This window comes from Tenrec ecaudatus, chromosome 8 (genome assembly GCF_050624435.1).
Source record: "Tenrec ecaudatus isolate mTenEca1 chromosome 8, mTenEca1.hap1, whole genome shotgun sequence".
NCBI lineage: Eukaryota > Metazoa > Chordata > Mammalia > Afrosoricida > Tenrecidae > Tenrec > Tenrec ecaudatus.
The window spans coordinates 131598738-131613279 of record NC_134537.1 but is presented as its reverse complement, the minus strand read 5'-3'; the positions used below and the strand labels follow the sequence as shown (position 1 = coordinate 131613279).

At 38.8% G+C, this 14542-nt stretch overlaps 1 pseudogene; it reads left to right on the top strand.

The window, feature by feature from the left end:
- Window positions 1-3831: 3831 nt before the first annotated feature.
- On the top strand, window positions 3832-5103 carry LOC142455538 (zinc finger protein Pegasus pseudogene; annotated as a pseudogene).
- Window positions 5104-14542: the final 9439 nt, after the last annotated feature.

Below are 14542 nucleotides of genomic sequence, written 5' to 3'. Positions count from 1 at the left end.
CTCAGCCATTTTGACTAGACAGCATGGACTCAGCCGGAGAGAGGTCCAAGAGGTCATTTTACCCCGAGCTCAAAATTTATATTTATCACATTAATTTTTGCCATTTCAAACAGGAATAGTCAAAAACAAGCACCAAAGAAAATAATCAAAACTTTAACTTCTCCTTTCCTTTCCAGAAAACTACTTAGTAAACAACATGGCCATATCCGTCCTTCACCTAACCATGGAAGAAAAACTATCATGCGGCAGAGGTCAGACAGGCATCCACTCTCCATCTGCATGATTTATGTATCTAGTACCCCACTCCCAAGGTATTGTATGTGTTAGACAGGGTTGACTAGAGAATCAAATTCAAGGGCACTCATATACCAATAAGAGCGAGCTTTATTTATATGAAGCAAATATGCCAGCCCAGTCTAGATCAATCCATAAATCCAATGCTAGTCCCTAAGTCCAATTCTAGCCCATTTCCAACTTTTACATGCATACAAGACAGTTGAAAATACCATGGCTTGGGTCAATTGTACCTTTGTCCTCAAAGTAACCTTTTTTGTTTTCAGCACTTTAGAGTTCTTTTGCAGCAGATTTACTCCATGCAATGTCTTGTGTGATCTCTTATCCGCTACTTCAATGAGCCTTGATTGTGGATCCAGGCAAGATGAAATCCTTGACAAATTTGAGTTTGTCTCCATTTTTCATATTACCTATTGGCCTATTTGCGAGGCTTTTTGGTTTTCTTTACATTAAGTAAACCAATGATCTTCATCAACTGGTGCTTCAAATCTTCTTATTTTTCAGCAAGCATGGTTGTGTCATCCACATATCACAGTTATTAAATCTTCCACCAATCCTGACACGGTGTCTTTCTTCACACAATCCAGCTTCTCTGTTTGCTCACCATAGAGATTGAATGAATTCGAGATGACACAACCCTGATGCACATTTTTCCTGCTGTTAAGGACATACCATGTAGTGTCCTTTTGTTCCATTCACATAGTCACCTCTGGATCCACGTTCAGTTTCTGTGTGAGCACAAGGAAGTGTTCTGGGGCTTTCACTCTTAAGGGAACCCATAGTTTACTCTGACCCACACAGTCAAATACCTCTTCCGATCCAGTAAATCAGTAGAATGCCCCTTTTCAGTGTTCTGACTTCATTCGTGATCCATGTGATACCATCCACTACATCCTTTGTTCCAAGGCTCTTCTGAATCCAACCCGAACCTCTGGCAGCTCCCTGACAGCATACTGCTGTAACCATTGTTGCAGGGAATGTATGGATGTGATTTATACAATTGATGTATGTATATGTATGGATTGTGGTAAGAGTTGTATGAGTCCCTAATAAAATGTAAAAAAAGAAAAGGAGAAAAAAAAGAAAATGATTAGGGCAAAGAATGTACAGATGTGCTTTATACAATTGATGTATGTATATGTATGGACAGTGATAAGAGCTGTATGAGCCCCTAATAAATTTTAAAAAAAACCATTGTTGCATGGTTTTCTGGAAATTTTTGCTGTTATGTAATATCAATGATATTTTTCTTAAATGTGTGCCTTCTATGTGTCCCCCCTCTTACAATGTGTACAAATACGGATCTCTTCCAATCAGTAAGCCAAGTAGCTGTCTTCCCAATGTCCTGGCATGGACCAGTGAGTGCTTCTTGTGCTTCATCAGCATGTTGAAATTATATTCCATCAACCCCTGGAGGCTTGGTTTTGTCTAGTGTTTTCAGTGTTGCTTGGACTTCCTCCTGCAGTGTTACTGCTTCCTGCTCCTGTGTTACATCAGGAAGTGGTTGATTATAGACTCATTCTTTTTGGTACGGTGACTACATTCTTATCATCTTTTAATGCTTCTTGAAGTCTTCATCATTTTTCTCATAAAATCTTGCAATATTGCAACTGGAGGCTTGAAATTTTTTCTTGAGTACTTCCAATTTAATATATGCTGAGTTAGTTCTTTTTTTTAACTCTCGCTCTTTACACATTGCATTGTGATGGTTTGCTTTGTGTGCTCGAGCTACTCTTTGAAATGTTCTGTTCAGCGCCTTGACTTCATCACGGCTTCCTTTTGCTTTGCTCTGATTAACACCATGTTGCAGAATCTCTTCTGATATCCACTTTCATCTATTCTTTCTTTCCTCTTTTTAAATGACCTTTTGCTTTCTTCATGAATTTTATTTGATGTGTCATACCACAGCCCATCAGGTCTTCTGTCATTAGATCCCTGTCATTCTGTGCATTGAATCTCTTCTTGAGATGTTATTGATATTTGGGTGGGATATATTCAAAGTCATATTTTGCCTCTTGTGGACTTGTTTTAATTTTTTTGAGCTTCAACATGAACTTATATGTGATCAATTGAAGATGATCTGTTCCACAATTAGCCCCTGACCTGTTTTCAGCTGCTGATACTGAACTTCTGCATCACCCCTTCCTCAAGTGTGGACTTCAAAGGAATTAGTCACTAAAAACCCTATGGACAACATCGAAACACTGTCAGATGCTGACAAGTCTATAAATAAAAGCAGAATAGTGTCAGAGAGGCTGTCAGAAGATGGCCCCCAAGGTGCAAAAGTTCTCAATACACGGTTGAAGCGCTGACTTCACCGTAGGGACCAGTGGAGTAAAGCCTGCAGAGGAAACCTTTCTTGATACTCATTTCTGGAGGAGCATGACTCAACATGGGAAGAAACAGCTGCAAATACCTATTAATGACTAGAATGTGGAATATATCAAGTATAAACCTAGGAGAGTTGGCAAGTGTCAAAAGTGAAATGGTATGACTCTAGGCACCAGGGAGTTATATAAGACTGGAATTGGCGTTTTTGAATCAGAAAATCACATGGTTATAATGGCAGGAATCCTAGATTTAAGAGGAATGGTGTTGCATTACTTCCTAGAAAAAGGCCATTACCAGATCTGCCTGGAGGTACAATGCTGTTTGTAAAAGGATGCTATCTAACCCCACACAAGGAAGTCCATCCAACACAACCGGTACTGAAATGTATGCAACGACCACTCAAATGCTCAAAAGCAAAATTCTCTTCCATTGAGTCCACTGGAACACGTATGGTCAGGTTTTTCAGTATCTGATAATGTTTTGGATGTTGTCTATAGAGCTTTTAGTAACTAATTCCTTTGTAGTACACAGCCTATTCCTTCATCATATTCTGTTCTGAGTCTGAAATCCTTGTTCATTTTTGGTTACCTTGCTGATATTGGAAATACCAGTAATAAAGTTTCCATCATCACAGTAACACAGAAGCCACACAGTGCAACAGAATGGCAGACAAGTGGTACAAATCTGCATGAAAAACCCTTCACAATGGAATTCCATTACTTTGTAACAATCACTCTGCACCATGGCAAGTTATATATGTTGGCTAATCTTTTCCGATTTTCCTTTGAATTACTTATGGGTTCTTAAGTGCATTTAATCTGATCTAGAAGACTTCTTTTTTGATACAGTCTACCGATCTGACTTCTTTCTTGAATCACTCTGTGAAAGTTGTTTGTAACGACAGTGCGATTATCAACGACTCTCAAAAAGTGAAGCCATAACCATACAAGAATCAGGCGATGTTTTCTTTTGATGAATACCCCTGAGAGAGAAAAAAAACAAAAACAATCGAACTACAAAAATAAAACCAAGATAAACAATAAAAACTAAGTAACGGTGCAAAGGTAAATGAGATGAAACTTGAGGTTGAATTTGATTTGGTTCTACTCTAAAATTAACAGTGAAATTATGATCAATAGTGAAGTGTTTTTAAGACTAATATTAGCGGAAGGAAGTGGAGACTAAACAAATATGGCGGCGGTGACGAAGACGGCGGCTACGGGGACGACAGTGGCGTTGAACCAGGCGGTGGGGGTTACTCGGTGCAAAAGTCTGGAGGTGTAACGAACTGTAACCTTCAAACGGAAGCCAAGATGGGTGAAAAGAAACCCGAGCCTCTGGACTTCGTGAAAGATTTTCAGGAGTACCTGACTCAGCAGACCCACCACGTGAACATGATCTCTGTGGGGACAAAGAAGCGGAGGCTCTTCAGGGAGCCGGAACAGATGGTGATCAAAGTGGATTTGATCACCCGTCTGAAGTTTCTCTGGACGAAAACTCAGGAATGTTAGTAGACGGGTTTGAAAGGGCGTTTGATGGGAAGCTCAAGTGTTGGTACTGCAGCTACGCCAGCAAAGGGACGGCCCGGTTTATGGAGCACATTAGAATCCACACAGTGACCGGAGCAACCTCTCCCACCATCCGAGGCGCAAGCATAAAATGGTACCAATGAATTGTACCAGGTCTTCCCTGAGCAGCAAGAAGATGTGGAGGGTTTTACTGAAGACCAGCAACCTGAGCTATAGCAGAAGAGCCCTGGTCAACCTGAGCCCGCCGTCCATGGTGGTCCAGAAGCCCGACTATCTTAACGACTTCATCCACGAAATCCCACACCTTCAAACGGACGCCTATGAGAGCATGGTGAAAACCACACCCACGGGGGGCCTCCCAAGGGACCCCCAAAAACTCCTGGTTGACAACCCTTTAAATCAGCTCTCGACTCTAGCAGGACAGTTGTCCAGCCTGCCTCCTGAAAACCAAAACCCCGCCTCCCCTGATGTAGTGCCCTGCCCGGACGAAAAGCCTTTCATGATGCAGCAGCCCTCTGCCCAGGCCGTTGTTTCTGCCATGTCGGCAAGTATTCCTCAGAGCACCTCGTCCACCAGCCCCGACCCTCGGCGGGGACCTGGTCAGAGGAACTACAGCCCAGTGGCAGGACCCAGCAGTGAACCAAATGCCCACAGGAGTACTCCCAGCCAAGAAACAGTCAGCCCAGCACGCCGGCCCCGACCCTGCCGGACCAGGACCCCCAGCTTCTGCACCACTGCCAGCACTGACATGTATTTTGCCAACAATATACTGTACACTATTCACATGGGATGTCATGGATACGAAAACCCTTTTCAATGTAACATGTGGTTGCAAATGTTAAAAAAAAAAACTAATACTAGTGTCCTCCATGAAAGGAATATGGAGGATGTAAGAAATTTAAGAAAAGTACCACAGAGAAATTTAAATGGCTGGATCGATTTAAAATAGTTTACTCACAAAGGAATGATTAAGCAAAACTGCTTCCAGGATTTAGAATTTATTCTGGGAAATGGAACAGGACAAGAATATAGGCCTTGATTCCTAAATTGTGAGGTCAAAATAATCCTTATGTGTCAGTTAGGGAAAGGGGTCAATGGTTTGGGAGCAAGTGCCAAAATTTATTTAGAAGATGTGGAATTTAATCTGAGCCGTTTAAGAAATATAAGATTAAATGGGCACAGGGGGAGGTATATTTCACTTAAATAACAAGAGTAAGTTCAAATATATTTAATTTATTATAGTGTAATCTTATTTCTATAAGAAAGCATTTAGCAATGAAAACTTCAAGATTTCATAATAATATTACTGAAAATGACTGTGTTATAGGGTGTCCCTGCTTAACCCCCATCCAAACCTCACCCATACTCTATATGTAGAGTCTTGTTCAAATACTCTGACAGATGGAAGACAGAAAGTATTAGTTCATGTTCTTGCCTGCTTCATTCATTTTGGTAGGAGTTTTGGCTACCCACATTTAAGTATAGAATGACTATATTTTACAGAGTTATTATCTTTATTTGAAAATAATTCTTAATGAAGCATACAGCCAAAAAGTATACACATTTCATTTATAAATTATTGGCTCTTGATGTGAAATAAGGGTGGAAGTCTTTAAAAATTATTCATATCTTGACTGTATTATAGATTCCTTCTTTTAATTAAGAAGTTCACCAGACACTTTTTAATACTATCCCCTAACTAGGTCCCTTATGTCTCTGAATTGCTTATATTGCGAGTGAGGGGAATCACTTAATATAAGCTTATTAGACAACTGAGCAACTTGAAAATCCCCCACTAGACCTTTCAATAAGGTGTAATCAACCAGGTGTAACCCTGATGAGGCCAGCAATTAGATTAACTGTATTTTTTCTTCCCATGGAGATGCTGAGTTCCAAAATATTAAAATACTATTTAAGTACAGTGATGACAAAATCAGGGTATGATTAGGACCACAGATCAGGCTCCAGCCCCCCATCTTTGTAGTTCATTATAGTATTTTGTTGAGTTAACAAGAATTAATTTGCCACTAAATTACTACTTGGTATTTAAGCCTGATTCAACCACACTATTTAAATGAGGAAAAATACTTGGGATACTCTTAGGAAAAAAAGGTTTCTTTGTAGAATAATGGTAAAGCACTAAACTGTTAACTGTATTAAGGTCCTTTCATGATTTGTCCTACATAAGAAACGATCTTCTGATCTGCTTCTATAAAGATCACAGCCTAGAAACCCTACTTTGCATATAGGGTCATTCCGAGTTAGAATGAATTCCACACATCTGACAACAACAACCAATAGATAACACCTTAACATCAACAAGACCTCATTTTTAAACCTCATACACCTCTTGATTAAATTAACATTCATTTTTAAAAATCTATATATGGATTTATATTTAATGTAGAGATATAAATACATATAAGTACATGGCTAATATATGTAAAACATTTTACTGTCCAAAAATAATTTTTGACTCTATTCATCAATATTTTATGTGACAAACAAGACACCTTAAAAGTTAATAGACAAAAGGGAAGCATCTACATCATGAGCTAAAAGTCTCACTGAGATGACTGGAGATTCTGAATTGGATTAAAACATAATGTGATAAATCTAGGTCAGCAAGTTTTCTAGCTTTTCAAGTAAAGTGAAAAAGTAATCAAAGTGCAGGTTGATTTTCAAACATATCAAACAACACCTGATTTCTACTCCATCCTCCCAGTCCTGTGCTTCAACCACCTCATTTTCAAATGTCGTCATTATTGTACAGAATGCTGTTGCTTGCTGCTGTGGAGTTTGTTCCAACGCACAACAGCCCTATGACAACTGAAGGACACCTTCCTGTATCCTGCCCCGTCCTCGCCATTAGAGCCTGATTCTGTAGCTCATGTCTGAGCCCATCTCCTGGAAGGTCTTCCTACTCATTGCTGACTCTCTACTTTACCAAACATGCTGTCCTTCTCCAGGTCTGCATCCACCCTGACAACATCTCCAACTGACAAATTTTGCCAGCCTCGTTTATAAGAAGCTTTCTGAATGTACTTCTCTCAGGACTGGTTTGTTCATTCTGATCATAGTCTATGATACATACAACTAGGTAATCTATAGACATATAGACAGTACAACATAATACACATTTTGTCTTTAATAATATACATATTGTTCTTTTAAAAATGGTTAAAGTATGTGATGGAGTAAAGTTTCTTAATATGGTTCTGTGACTCCCACCAATTGATTGGGTGAGTCTATGAAAAGGGGTAAGTCAATTTTAGCTGTTACTCCCATAGCTGTAATGATGAGCTATCTTGACTGAGAGACAAACTACAAGACGATGAGAAGAAGATTAGGTAAAAGATCTCTATTTGAAATGACAAAAGTTGAGACCAAAGGCACCAGAGACGGTGACAAGGAAATTATGGGATTGCAAGCTTTCAGAAAGAACAGTGTCTGGGACCTATAATCTTTGCTTAAAACAAGTAGCCATCCAAGTGAAGTAACAGTAAGCCCACCTAGACGAAGCACATCAGCCTGTGTAATCTAAGGATTGTAACTAACAAAATTCAAATCAGAGGAGGGAAATATATTAAATTATGAGTAATCAGTTTGGAGAAGATTATGGATGGCAGTGAAATCCTAAAATCTATTTGGAGAGACCTATGGGGAATAAGCTTCCATTTAATATGCTTGAACCATTGACTAGGAATGTGAAAAACCATGCCCAAAGACAGAGTACATGAGTGACACCATGAGCTTTAAAATCAACTAAGATGTGCCCACTGGTTGGGTCTTGTCACTATACTTATTCATTCCATAGACTGAGTAAATCATCTGGGAAATTAGACTACATGAGGAAGAACACAGTATCATGATTTGAGTAAGACTGTTAACAACTGGTGATACGAATATAACACATTCTTGCTTGTTGGAAACAAAGAGTTACTTGAAAACTGATGGAGATCAAAGACTACAGCCTTCAGTACACATTACACCTCAATATCAGAAAAAGAGATACCCTCACAACTGTACCATAAGCAGGAAATAAGCAGGCCATGATAAAACAGAGAGAAGACTGAAGTCATCATGGATTTCATTTTACTGGGATCCCCAATCAATACTCAGGACACAGCAGTCAAAAAAGCAAATGCTTTGTACATTGAGCTGATTTGATGGGAAAAAACAACAGCACCACAAAACTCTTTGCTGGGATAAAAAGTAAAGATGTTATCCCTGAGGACTAAGGTACAGTTTAGCCCAAAGCCATGGTATTTCAAATGAATTCGTATGCATGTGAGAGCTGGACAATGAAAAGGGAAGATTTAGGAAGAACTAAGGCCTTTGAATTTGGGCCTGGTGAAGAATATTGGATGTATCAGCAGCAGCCAGAAGAATAAAAAAATACATATCTGTGTTGGAAGAAAGGCAGCCAAGATGTTCTGAATTCGTCTAGCATACTTTGGATATGGTATCAGGAGGGACCAGTTTCTGGGAAAAAGCGTCGTTGTTGAAAAAGTAGAGGGTCCCTGACAAAGAGGGAGACATTGAGCGAGCAGGATTGCGGTCCAGTTGAATCAATGTGCTTATATAAAGGAATGCTAGTAACGATGATGCGGCACCAGGAAGCATTTTGTTGTTCTGTAGAGTTGTTAGCCATGAGCTGAAATGCCCTATTTTTGTGCTCCCGTCTAGAGTTTTGATATGCCTGAGGTCTTCACATTTAAGCGGGACCACTCACGAGACAATCGACTCTATTTTCCCGGTGACACAGAGGAAGTGCTTGGTAACGTGGAGAGACAAAGTAAGGATTGACACAGGGATCGCAACAACGGCTCGAACATACATAAGGACAATCAGGATGGCACAGGGCTGAGCAGTGCTTTACCTTCTCTTGTACGCGGGGTTGTTTTGCCTCGCAAACAACTTCATAGCACCAACTACAACAGCCATACCGGAGAAAGAGACCCAGGGCGAGGGAATAAATGCGCCGAAAATTCTAATTGACTGTTTGATCGAATCCCTATGTTAAATCAAGTTTCAAAAATGATTGGAGCCTTCGTGATGTAGTAGTTACTCGTGGGGCCGTTATCAGCATGGTCCCCTGTTCGAAATCACCTGTAGCTCTGAAGGAGTAAAACTGGGCTTTCTCCTCCCTGTGAGAAGTTACAGCCTCAGAAACCAACGCAGGAGTCGCTGTGAGTCAGCATTGACTTGATGGCAGTGAGTGAGATCCCTGCACAGATGCCACACTAAGTCATTATGTCTTTATAATATGACTCAGCACTATCCCAAAACTTGGTGTGTGTGTGGTATATATTATAGTACATAATATATACATATATATGTTACCAAGGTGGTGTGTATATATAATATATTAGTAACTTTTTGATCATGAGACTTTCATATAATTTTGAGTCACTTTGACAATTTTCTTTCTGTACAAAAAAGAAACTCAACATACCTGTTTCAATGCTGAAAGGCATTGTTTTGTTTTTAAGCTCAATTTGAGGAGATAGGATATCTTTCCAACACTTGTCTTCAATTTATAAACACAATATATCTCTCCCTGTATTTAGAATTCCACGAAAATGTTCATGTCTTTGACATTTTCTTTAAATCATAGTTTAATTTAGTTGTACAGTTATTTTCTGATGTCTTTCTACCTTTCTTATGTGTTGCTATTTTATAGGAAAGTAATGAATTTTTTACATGGGATTTGCTATCAAACTTGATGAACTTATTTAGTTGTAAACATTTAGAGACACTCCTAGAATTTCCTTATAGACATTTATGACATGAAAATAATAATTTTCAATACCAGTACTCATAACGTTTACTTATTTTCCTTCACTTATTGTACTTCTAGAAACTATAAATAAAAATAGTGAGGGAAGCAGCCTCATTATTTCCTGATTTTTACAAAAAAGTAACTAATGTTTCAATCATTTCATGTGATATTTGAATAATGTTTTTGATAAATACCATTATCACCAGAAAACAAACTAACAAAATAAATAAAAACTATACTCATCGCCATCAAGTTCATGGCGACACACAACAACCCAATAGAACATGGGAGAACTGCCCCTGCACACTTTCCTGGAGACTGTCACTCTTTACAGAAGCATAAAGCCCTGTCTTTCTCCCAGGTTCTGCCGGGTGGTTTTAAACTGCTGACTCTGCAGTTAGCAATCCAATCAGTGCATACACTAGACCACCAGGGCTCTTTTAGGAACTATCTATTCTTATATTCCTAATAACTTAATTTCAAGATAGACAAAGAAAGTGAGTTTTGTCTTATGCTTGACTTGTGCAATGGCTGCATATGCTATGCGTCTCAATATGCAGGTTTCTGTATTTTTCTCTTTAAATGTACCTACAGTTTAAGATGCCCAGGGACTTTTATTTCTTTTACATTTAATCATTTTGAACCCACTGTATCATCTACAAGGCCTCTGGCTGCACAGTGGTGAAGCACTAAGTTACTAACAAAAACATCACCATTAGAACTCTCGAGCCACTTCTGTAGAGAGAGATGTGGTAGTCGGCTTCCTTAAGGATCAGTCTTAGAAACTCTCTATGGCAATGACCCTCCGTCTTACAGGATTCCTAAAGGAGAATGCTCTGGGGGCATAGTAGGGTATGCGCTAAGCTGCTAACTACAAGGTCGGTGGTTAGAACCTACCAGTTGCTCTGTGGGAGAAAGATGAGACTTTCTAATCCCTTAACAATATATCGTCTTGGAAACTCATATGTGCATTTTACTTTACCCCATTTAAAAAATAAATTTACTCATTTTCCCTTTAGAATTGACTCAATGACAGGAGAGAGATGAGCTGAACTGACTATATAACCACCTTTTATTTTTTAATACAACATTGTTTTCTCATGTGCAGTTTTTGTAGAAAGTATTTCTTTCTACTACAGTGTACTTAGTGGCTCAGCTGATTCCCACACATGTGGGGTTATTTTGTAGTCTATTTCATAGATTTAGTTTGGGAGAAAATCTTTAGAAAGGCTTAATTTGAAGAAAACTTTGGGGCTTGAATAAAGTGCATGTCCCTCAATAGAGGTTTCCATAGGCGTTTTCCGGGGGCTGCAGGTGTCTCGGCTGCTCACATGGCATTTAATGTTCATTTCTTGAAGTCGTGATTCCCAGGTCATACTTGAAATTCAGGCCTCAGGCCCATTGTGCTTATGAATTTCCAGGAGAGTTTTAATTTTTTCTGACCTGTACTCAGGTTAAAACTGGAAAAATATTTTTGCTGTTCATCTCTCTGGGATTCTCTATTTTTCTATTTCATACTTGTAGTGAGTTTTCATTGAAACTATGTGTGGAGTTCTTAGTTGCAACTCTCCATGGCTTCATTGCTTGGCCTTACTCTTGTTTTTATTCACATTCTAGGTTACTGAGATCAGCAGAATCCCATAGTCAGTGGCCATTTCAATTATTGAGCATACTCCTGTGTTTGAACTTCGGGGATTTTCTTTATTCTTTTCTAATCAATTCTTTATTTACATAGCTCTTTGTTCTTCTCTCTCACACATAAACAGCTACACACCAGAACATTCAATTGCACTTATTCCACATGGATACATTTTTGAAGAATCCTTGTGTGGTTGAAATAGTTGACGTGTTTAGGCTGCTCACCAGGAGTTTGGGATTCATGTCCACTGAGGAGCACCTTAGAAGAGAGGTGATTTGCTTCAGACAAGTCAGCTCAGGAAAATCCAATGAAGCACTGTTTGATTGGGCCACCTATGGGCTCTCCATGGGGTGGGGTGGACTAGACATCAGTTGATATGACGCCAGTGGAACTATTGTATTGGAGCTTTTCCCGAATTGACCAAAACTTGCTTCTGTTAAGTGGAGATGAAATACAATGAGTGAACATATTTGTCTAGTCAAGTGTTTCTTCTTGCCCTGAGAGGGTGGATGAATTTTTACCATCTTATTTTCAGTAAACACTTCCTAAGGTTAGTGGTTTAATACAAGGGCACATAATTTGCATTTGTTTTTACTGGTTTGCAGGCTTGTGAAAAGACACTAAATATGAAATATATTGACCACAAAACCCACAGATAGAGAACCAAGAGTTGGTGTATTCTTTTTAAATGATGTGGGATTTCTGGGAAATTTATAAGTGTCCTGGTCAAACAGGGCCATAGGAGTAACATATGGGAAAGATAAAAAGACACACTCCAACCACCTTATCTAACTTTTGAGTTAGAGAAAAGGGCTGAAACAAAATAACCATTTTCTATAAATTTCTACTCTGGCTATACCTTTGGTTGCCTGTGGAGACTTCTGTTACATTACACAGCATGGTGCTCTGATTTACACCCCTCTGTATCTGATCGCTCCACTTATTATTTTTCTCCCTTCTAAAGTTAATAGACAGTGTGGTGGTTTTCACAAGCTAGATTCTTCTACACTTATCAAAACATGCATTAGTGGCTGACTTTGGAAGTTGTTGGATAACTTCCTGCACTTTCAGAACCCTTTCTTATCAAATCACAATAGTTAATGGACAATGCTATTTATTTTTCTATTTGAAAAAATCTATTAACATTCCTTCATGGGATAATTCTTATAATAACAAATCAAGGTATATTTTTAATTCTAATTTTTATTAAGAACTAATTTTATTGGGTGATCCATTAAACAATCCATACATCAATTGTATCAAATGCATATGTACATGTTACCATCATCATTTTCAAAACATTTTCTTTTTGCTTAAACCCTTGGTATCAGCTCCTCTTTTCCATCTTTCCCCAACCCTTTTACCCTTGTGGACCCCTGATAAATTATTATTTTCATATCTTACATTATCTGCTGTCTCCTTTTGCCCACATTTCGGTTGTTCATCCCTCTGGTATTTGTGGGGGTTATATGTCCATTATAGTCAGTTTCCCATTTCTCCCCCATTAACCCCTGCCTTCACCCTAATATCATGGTATTTCTACCCCCATTACTGTTCCTGAGGGGCTTATCTGTCCTGGATTCCATGTGTTGAGAGCTCTCTTCAGTACTAGTGTACATGCTTCAGTCTAGCCGGATTTGTACAAAACTGGGGTCATGATAGCGGGCAAGGGGGAGGAAGCATTAAAGAACTAGAGGAAATTCGTATGTTTTAATGCACCTTGACTGGCTTACCTCTTTCTTGTGTCCCTTCTGTAAGGGGGTGTTCAATTGTTACAGATGGGCTTTGGGTCTCCACTCCACAGTTCCCCTCATTCATATCAATATGATTTTTTGTTCTGAGTCTTTGATGCCTGATACCTGATACCATCGATACCTCATGATCACATGGGCTGGTGTGCTTCTTCTGTGTGGACTTCGCTGCTTCTCAGCTAGATGGCTACTTGTTTATCTTCAATCCTTTAAGATCTCAGGCACAATAGCTTTTGATAGCTGGGCACTATCAGCTCTCTTCACATTTGCTCATGCACCCATTCTGTCTTCAGCAATTGTGTCAGGAAGCAGGGGGGGCATCACTGAATGACAAGTTATTAGAACAAAGTGTTCTTGCATTGAGGGAACACTTGAGTAGAGGCCCAATATCCACCTACTATCATAATACCAAACCTATAAATATATTTACATATATCTTATTTACATATCATTACATGTAAATATATTTACATATGTACATGCCTGTATTTAGACCTCTATAAATGTCCTTTGCCTTCTAGTTCTTTCTTCTATTTCCTTTTACTTTTCTATTGTCCCACTATCATGTTTGGCTTTCATTTGGGTTTCAGCAGTGGATCCTCTTGGATACATTGTCCTTGATCAAGCCCCACCAGGCATCCTATACCCTCCTCACCATTGATTTTAGATCACTTGTTATTTCCTTGTCCCTGCATTGGTTGACAGCTCCCTTCCTTTCCCCTGCCTCCCCTCTCGCATGTCCTCCTGGAACCATCAGTCCAGTTGTTTTTTCTCTGGATTGTTATCCTGCCTATCTTATGCAGAGACAATAATAAGCACACAAACAAGACAAAGCAAAAGAAAGCAACAACAAAAACAACGGGGAAAAGAAGTCTATAAATAGTTCCAGGTCTGTTCGTTGACTTTTAGGAGTGTTTTCTGGTTGAGAATTAAAACAAAAATTATGAAGAAATCCAATACTAGAAACTGCTTTTAAATAATTTGTTGCAGTTATAGCAATTTAAAGTCATCTTTTCAATGAAAAAATTAAATGTTGGAGTCTCAACAAAATGGAAAATTTGGTTGCGTACTTGAACTTGCTCAATTTGATCTATTTTTAGCAGATCATCTATCAACGTTTGTTAACACATGAAAGAGAAGCTCAACATATATATCTAATATAGTATATGAAGCATAAAGAAACATAATATATAATAAAGTTTTAATAGTTATA